At 38.0% G+C, this 9,322-nt stretch overlaps 1 pseudogene; it reads left to right on the top strand.

Moving 5' to 3' along the window:
• The window catches only part of LOC107692435 (protein FAM69A-like), a 25,603-nt pseudogene extending 17,395 nt beyond the window's left edge, over positions 1 to 8,208 (top strand).
• Positions 8,209 to 9,322: the final 1,114 nt, after the last annotated feature.

The raw sequence follows: 9,322 nt of genomic DNA, 5'->3' as shown, positions 1-9,322 counted from the left end.
CAGGTGTGAATGGGGAGCAGGTGTGTTAAATTTGGTGTTATCGCTCTCACTCTCTCATACTGGTCACTGGAAGTTCAACATGGCACCTCATGGCAAAGAACTCTCTGAGGATCTGAAAAAAATTATTGTTGCTCTACATAAAGATGGCGTAGGCTATAAGAAGATTGCCAAGACCCTGAAACTGAGCTGCAACACGGTGGTCAAGACCATACAGCGGTCTAACAGGACAGGTTCCACTCAGAATAGGCCTCGCCATGGTCAACCAAAGAAGTTGAGTGCACGTGCTCAGCGGTTTAGACATTAATGGCTGTGTGTTGAGTTATTTTGAGGGGACAGCAAATTTACACTGTTATACAAGCTGTACACTCACTACTTTACATTGTAGCAAAGTGTCATTTCTTCAGTGTTGTCACATGAAAAGATATAATAAAATATTTACAAAAATGTGAGGGGTGTACTCACTTCTGTGAGATACTGCGTGTTACAACAGAAAATATGCTTAGACCAAGTTGGACTGACACAAACAGGGTGCTATGTTTTATGTCAGTCAGCACGGTTATCAGCTAATGCAATTCTTGACCATTTTGAAATTATGATTTATTGGTCCACTACAATTTCACAATTCTGGATTAAATGACAAAGTACCAGTGCTCACCAGTACAGTGATATATAGCAAATACTATTAGCATTGTTGACCTCATTCACACTCAAGTACAGAATAAATAATGAATGAATTCAATGAAAAAAAAATGTTTTAATGTGAGAACATCTGTACTTGGGAATGGGATTAAACCTAAAAACTCATTCAGTGTTTTCATACCCATGCCATCATGTGACCCCACTCTACTTGATTTTATTGAGCAGGTCAGGCCTATCATACACACAGCAGTTAAACACTAGCTACACTAATACAGAGATGCATGGCTGCAATCGTTGTGATTAATAATTTAGCATTTCTTATCAATTTTGCAAGCAGAATAGCTGTTTGCACTGAGCTGAGCGAAGTTCAGCAAACTGTTCCTTTGAGGTTTGGTTTGCACTGAGAAACAATGTGTGCTTTCCAGGTCAAACCAAATAAGAGTCAGATATTATCACCTTTACATTATATTACATCACCTCGGCACCTTCAATTTGGGCACTGAACTTTCATACTGGTATTTAAATAGTACTCCAATTTGGTACATGTCAAAAACAACACACTATTATTATGGTACCTTTTTTTTTATAGATCAGTTTTGTTAGTGGAGATGTTGTTTTTCATCTGTTATGTTACCATGTACTGGTGTCTTCTTCCTTATTGTTTGTTTTTGCTCCTGTTGCTCTGGGTGAATGTGTTTGCATGAAGATCAACTTAAACAAACTCTCTATACAGGTGGCAAAGCACTCGTCTAGCAACTGCTTCACACAAAGTGCCTCCTAAAACACAAAACAATAGACACCAGGTCTACACTGTTTCTCATGGAGCTACTGCAGGCTGTCACGCTCAGCTACAAGGCCCATTCCTCCTCATGCTGGAGGAGAGGTTCTGTCAGCTCAGATTTTGCAGATAAGGAAATGTCAGTCCAGGGAGAGCCGCGATGGTGCTGAAATTAGCTGGCTGTGTGCTACCCCTCACTCAAATGTTTGCTTGTAGTTTCAGGCGAGCTTTGACTGCAGCTCTCAAACATTTGCAATCATTTTAAAGATGAAGCTGTAACGTGCATTAGATGCTTTTGCTTCTCGTGTCTCGTTTTTCCTGCAGGCATGGAAATTCTGCCTGCAGGAAAAAGGAAAATTGACCAGATAAGACCTGAGCACTCTGTCAGAGAAGCCTGCATCTGGGAAATGGTCAGGATTTGGAAAAAAATCATGTTGCATCATACATTTGTGATAAATTCTGACATCTGTTGTTTCTAGAAATTTAGGTGAAAATGATATTTCATAAAGTGCCCTCAGTGGTTGAAGTGAGAGGGCTATTTATAGTGGATCACACATCCTGTGTGGCTGTCAAGATGATAGTTCCCCACTGTTCTGAGCTTTAAAAGGTCACACATAAATAAAAGATGATAGGATTTTCCTGGGTTTAATACCTCATAGGTTAAATGAATGAAATAAATGATATTGTTCAGCCATGTAATAAATACATACATTTTAGCATTGCTTAAGTGTAGAAAACTAGAAAGCTGTGATTAATAAATGTAATTTTTCTTACAGTTTTTCTTACAGAAACTGCACCGAACATGTGGAACTTAAACCTAAATGTTTGATTCTTGTAGGTGACTTTAATTGCTGTCTTAACCCACAGCTGGATCGCTCCTCTTCTAACTCTTCTCCTCTGTCTAAATCCTCTAAAGTTATCCAATTATTTATGAAAGAATTCTCTGTTTCGGATGCTTGGCGATTTCTTAACCCCTCTAGCCGGCAATATTCCTTTTTTTTCCCACGTCCATCATACTTTCACGCGTATTGATTATTTTCTGCTGGACAATAGACTTCTACCAAGTCTGGTTGATTGTAAATATGAAGCTATTGTTCTTTCTGATCATGCCCCAGTTTGTTTGAAAATCCATTTTGATAGTTTCATTAAGTCACGTACTCCATGGCAGTTTAATAAAAGGTTACTTTCTAATGAGGGCTTTATCAATTTTATCTCTCAACAAATTGATTTTTTTATTAGTGTAAACAAAACACCAGAGGTCTCTGCTGCTCTTTTGTGGGAAAGTCTAAAAGCTTACATTAGGGGAGAAATAATGTCATATACCGGATACGAGACGAAACTGAGAACTGAAAAATTATCAATGTTGGCAAAGCAACTATCTCAGCTTGATATTTTATATGCCACATCCCCATCCCCAGATATACACAAAGAACGCCTGACCCTAAAATCAGAATATGATATCCTTATGACTTTTGCTCAGAACAAGATCTACTTACTTTGAACATGGTGACAAAGCTAGTAGACTTCTAGCACACCAGTTACGCAAGGCAGCTTCAGCCAATCAAATTCCCAAGATTCGAACCGACGCAGGTATTACAACTAATCCCTTACACATTAACTCTATATTTAAATAATTTTTTATGTCCTTATACTCATCCGAGCTTTCCACTAACTCACCCAGCTTTGACTAATTTTTTAGCAATTTAGTCATGCCTTCCATTGAACAATCATCTTCCGAGGAAGTAGATCAGCCAATTACTATCGAAGAACTTTATGTAGCTGTTTCTTCCTTACAGTCAGGGAAATGTCCAGGGCCAGATGGGTACCCGGTTGAATTTTATAAAGTGTTTTGGCAAAAACTTTCCCCTTTACTATTGGATATGTTTAATGAATCATTTGAAAAAGGCTATCTCCCTCAGACCCTTAATCAGGCTTCTATTTCTCTTTTCTTGAAAAAAGAGAAGGACCCATTAGACTGTACTTCCTTCCGCCCGATAAGTTTATTAAATTAAGATTTCAAACTGTTATCAAAATTACTGGCTTTAAGACTTGAACATGTTCTTCCAACTATAATTTCATTAGACCAAACAGGTTTTATCCGAAATCGTCACTTATTCTCCAATCTCAGGCAGCTTTTTAATATAATTTACAATCCTTCTCAGGCTAATACTGAGGAAGCTTTGATTTCGATGGACGCTGAAAAAGCGTTTGATAGAGTGGAGTGGAATTATTTATTTTATACTTTGGTTAAATTTGGTTTTGGAAAGAAATTTATTTCATGGATTAAGTTAATTTATTCTTCCCCACTGGCTGCAGTAAGGACAAACAATATTCAATCTGATTATTTTCGTTTATATCGCTCCACAAGACAAGGATGTCCCTTAAGCCCTCTTTTATTTGCAGTAGCCATTGAACCCCTCTCTATCGCCCTTCGATCTAACTGTGCCATTACTGGGATAGTTAGGAATCATGTGGAGGTAAAAGTGTCTTTATATGCAGATGATTTACTTCTGCGAGCAGTGGACAGTTCAAGATACACCACGTCTATAAAAGTGAGAACCCAATATTGCTTATTAATAGAATGTGGAGGCTTCCATCTTGTTGCAACAATTTTCTTGGCCGCTGTCAAGCCAGCTAAAAAGACTCGCTTCTGCATTTTGTTAAGTTGGATGTCCGAAAGATCATTTAAAATAAAGACAGAAGGGGACAAAGGGATTGAGACATTTAATATAGTGGACAGATTTTCTTTAACCATATTCCAAAAACTGGCAACCCCAGGGCAATCCCAAATCATGTGAAAAAAAGTACCAATTTCCCTTGTATGACACAGCGTGCAATTAGGATCGGGTTTAAGTTTCATGCTATAGAGTTTACGTGGAGTCATATAAGTCCTATGAATAAAGTTTAAATGGATTTGTTGATGATCCGGATTCCTCGAAGCATACATTACCATAACCCAGACTCTGTCCCACTCAAAACTGGGAGAAAGGTCCGGAATATCTGCCCGCCAAGCAGAGTCTACATTCTCCCATTCTATCTTCTACCTCACCTTGTCCTTTATGTCCTGAGTCTTTAGACTCCATTAGGGCTCTTTGGCAAGATGATGTGGAAGAGGAGATATCAGATGAACTATGGGAAAAGATCCTCAACAGGGTACATGGATCATCTATATGTGCCAGACATTCACTTATTCAGTGTAAAGTTGTGCATCGTGTCTATTTTACAAAAGCTAGATTGGCTAGGATTTATGAAGGTGTTTCTCCAGCATGTGACAAATGTTGTCAAATTCCGGCAAACCTGATCCATATGTTTGGCTTTGCCCTTCATTGTATAATTATCGGACAAACATTTTTGAAACTTTATCATTTATTACAGGGGAAAGAATTGAACCGAATGCTCTCACTGCTTTGTTTGGAATTTGCCCCTCTGTACCATCCTTGTCAATTCTTAAACAGGATGCAATTGCCTTTGTTACTCTGTTGGCCAGGAGACTAATATTGCTGAACTGGAAATCTAAAACGCCCCCTTCACATTCTCGTTGGTTATCAGATGTTCTTTATTTTATTAAATTAGAAAAGATACGATTGTCCCTCAAGAAATGCTCAAATAAGTTTGGAAAGCTGTGGGGCCCCCTCTTTCAGTATATTAAAGAGAATGGTTCTTTACTCAGTCCTGATAGTTGATGGGAAAGGAGTAAGGCTTGATTTCTGAAGGTTGTTTTACAAATCTCATAAACAGCTTGAATAACGGATTAATATTTATTTATATATGTATATTTAATTATTATTATTATTAGTTCTTATTATTCCGACTGTGCATTGTTTGTTCATGGTTTTTTTAATAGTCTGTGACATCAGTGCGTAATATTCGTAATATTACGAAGCTACGAGAATACTTTGTGCACAAAAAAAAAAAAAAAAAAAAAAAAAGATTTTTTTCTTTGAGCTATGTTCTTTTCATCTGGTTTTTAGAAGTCCTGCTCCTTATCGCCACCATTGCAGAAGAACCTCGAGCAAACTGTATCGGCTCATAATCAGTGCACATCAGCACACAAGCATCTTCAAAACTGCCTAGTACTAAAACCTAACCTTCACTGCATAGTCTGTAACAGTCAAAGTGTTCAGCAAGAACGATTACTTTATGAATATCGACAAAACCCTTTTTTGTATGTTTTTCAGTTAACATTTGGAGATATTTTGTTAAAGGAAAGCGTTTTTTGAATGTTTACCTTGGCTCTCTCTGTTTGTGCACAGGCCCGGTTCTCCTACCTACACATGAAGTACCTGTTTTTTTCCTGGTTGGCTGTTTTCGTGGGAAGCTGGGTGGTGTATGTGGAATACTCTTCATACACAGAGCTGTGCCGTGGACATGAGTGCAAGAACTCTATTGTGAGTTTTCAGTTCTTTGCTAGATTTTAAGAAAATCTTGATGCTGATTCAATGCTGTGGATATATATTATTAGTGGAGAGTGATTACATAAGAGACACTGACTAAAGAAATGGATCAGGCAATCTTTTGGGAGTACTGTGTCATGGAATAAAATGAATAATGCAGCGTAGACTCTGACGTATGTGTTTGTCCATGTCTTTCCAGTGCGATAAATTCCAGAAGGGGGTGATCGATGGTTCAGCCTGCAACAGCTTGTGCGAGAAGGACACTCTTTACTTGGGAAAGTGTCTCTCTGCCAAACCCAGCAATCAGGTCAGACACAACAGACTGTAAACACTGTAAGTCTTGCGTGATCTTATTAAGTTGTTATCTACTGAACCATGCTTTTGGTTATCTGGGTCTACATTTCTTTGCATGCACAGTATCACGAGAATAAGGATGAATAAAATCCACCCACTCTCTCTTTCTAGTAGTTCAGTATTGTTTTGGTGTAACTGCTGTTACACTTCCCACCTTCTTTGTTTAGGTATATTCTGGCAGTTGGGGGGATATGGAAGGAATCATAAAGTGCCAGATGGAGGAGGACCCTCATTATGATCTGGGTATAGAACTGGAGCCCCGAAAAGAATCGGCCTCCTTTAACAGGCCAACCAAAGGGACATCAATGGAGAAGTTCAAAGAGATGGTCTTCAGCCATCTAAAGGTGTCAAATCCCATGCTATATTGAAATGCAATATTAATGTAATCGTATATACATTTGCATTGCTTTAACATTATATACTTTTAAAGGTGACATCTGTTGACCATTTTCCACCATTTTCCTCAGAAAATCAAAACAGCTTCATAATTTAGACTTTTTGAGGTTTTTGGGGGATTTTTATCATTGTAGGGTGGTTGTGTCCACACACTGCTAAGACACATTTATATGCAAACACCATGTAAAAGTGAATTTTGCATTCGATGTCCCCTTTAAAAAACATCTAAATAAAGCGTGCTCAGCCCAGCTCCTGGCAGGTTTAGTTCTAACTCTGTCTGTAATTTAAATAATTAGGCTGCAGGAATAATTAAGCATACTTTGTGGCATATCGCAAATCTTTGGGGCCCTGATGATCATGCAAATGTATTCTATTAAATATAATTATTAAATCATCTATTTATTTATACTTTTCCTAATTTTGATCTAGTAAACATTTGATTGTGCCATTAATATTGTTATAAATAATAATAATATAAAATATAATAACATTAGTAAAATAAATATAATTATTTGAAAATTGAATAAAGGAAACAAATTTGAAAACCTATGCACTAATGCATATGCACTGACAACCTAAGGTCTGAAGCTGTTGAAAATAATTTGTTTACACCTTTAACCCCCTTTAACCCATTTTAAATTGTAAATTTATGTAAAACATGCATTACTTATTCTCCATGAATCTGGCATGATGAGAGATATTTTCATAGCCTGGAAGACCTTTTATATACAGAGACAAACTGCATCTCTTCCAGACATCTGTTATTAACTCATTACAATGGCACTTTTTCCCTTGCAGGCAAAAGTAGGAGACCAAGCCAACTTAGCAGATTTGGTGACCCTTGTGTTCGGAGTTGCAGACAGCAACAAGGATGGCCAGATCTCCCTGTCAGAAGCACATTCAGCTTGGGCTTTACTGCAGCTGAATGAATTCCTGCTATCCATCGTGCTACAGGACCGAGAGCACACTCCCAGACTGCTGGGCTTCTGTGGGGACTTGTATGTGATGGAAAAGGTGCCTTATGTACCACTCTATGGCATCAGCCTACCGTGGATGGTAGAGCTGTGGATTCCAGCCAGCCTGCGACGGAGCATCGACCAGTGGGCCGCCCCATCCTGGCCTCGCAAGGCTAAGATAGGCATCGGTCTGTTTGAGCTCGTTGAGGACATCTTCCACGGCACATTTGGTAGTTTTCTCATGTGCGATGTAAGTGCTGCGGGGTTTGGTTATACAGAGCGCCACGATATAAAGGTGGTAGACGCAAGGCGTATTGTCCCCGAAGCTGCTTTTCAGGAAGTGATGCGTGAAAGGCGGTGCGAAGAGGACAGTGACTGTATGTATGGCCGGGACTGCCTCACTTCCTGTGATCTCACTAAACACCGCTGCACTACGGAGGTCACACAGCCCAATCTAGCTAAAGTATGTAGCACACTGAAGGACTATCTTCTGTATGGTGCACCATCAGAGATTAAAGACGAACTGGAGAAACAGCTGTACGCCTGCATTGCTCTCAAAGGCGCCAGTGAACAGATGGAAATGGAACATTCCTTGATTCTCAACAACCTCAAAACTCTGCTTTGGAAGAAGATATCACACACAAAAGACTCCTAATGATGCATAGAACTGTTACTGTTCTTATAAACAGAACAAAAGATGAACAAGAGACTGCGACTGACTGATTGATTGATATCGGACGACTCATAATTTAGTTACATACTTTTCTTTTTGGCCTGCATTTGCAGAGTAGTTATATAGCCTTCGTGGCACTTTGTTTTGTAACATTACCCAACCTTGACTCAATCCCAAATGATAAAAGCTTAGACTGCAGAGAGACACTGCCTCTGCTAATGCATGTCCTCCACTGCCAAGAGAAAATGCCAAATTTGAATTCTTCCTGCAGATTCTTGTTCAGAAAACGGAGACAATCAAACTGTCTAGTCCAGAGGTTTTCAAACTGAGACGACCCCTGATTTCACAGAATAAAATGGATTTTCACAAAATGTATTTTAGGACAGTCTAAGATAACTTGAGAATTAGGTTTAACATTTTTTAAATTTGATTTAATTTTTTTATGATTTCTAAAGAATGGTCAGAAATTATAAAATTATTTGATTTTACTGACAGTCCAGGTTTTAATTCTGGCATTTACTTTAAAGGTGTATACATACAGTATATTATTATTACTATTAATAGTGAGTAGAAAAAAATTGAACCTAATACAAAGTAATACTGTTCATATAACCTAATATCTTGCTTTGGCTTTATGGCAATGATAAGGACTTGGCATCAGAAATTTTGAAAACCCCTGCTCTAGTCTGCAGAAGACATACAATTCAGATTTCAGAACACTTCCATCCTTCCAATTTTTCAGATTCCAAAGCATCTGAAAATTATTTGCATGAATTACAATTTTCAGACTGAACACTGTTACTCAATACAATAGGTTAGAACAATTATGCTGTCAGTTTTTTCAATTGAAGTCAAACTGCCACAAACAAAAGCAACTTTAATTATCCATGTTTTAAAGAGACAAGATGTGTGCAGAAGTTTGAATGTTAGTTTTGACAGGCCATTTTCAGTTAATGTCAAGTGCATGCTTAGTTTTTACATTTCATCTTTTTTTTAAATGCATTGGTATATACACTAATACGCTTATCTAAGTTAGGACTCGGGGCCCTTTACAACATTTAAAAGTATATTTTGAACTTCAAGTCTGACTGTATTTTTGGTTTATTCATTCATTCATTCATTCAAATAACGG

The sequence above is a fragment of the Sinocyclocheilus anshuiensis genome, unplaced genomic scaffold (assembly GCF_001515605.1).
Source record: "Sinocyclocheilus anshuiensis isolate Anshui unplaced genomic scaffold, SAMN03320099.WGS_v1.1 scaffold70, whole genome shotgun sequence".
Classification (NCBI taxonomy): Eukaryota; Metazoa; Chordata; class Actinopteri; order Cypriniformes; family Cyprinidae; genus Sinocyclocheilus; species Sinocyclocheilus anshuiensis.
Note: the sequence above shows the minus strand (reverse complement) of the source record. Positions and strands in the feature narration are given on the sequence as shown.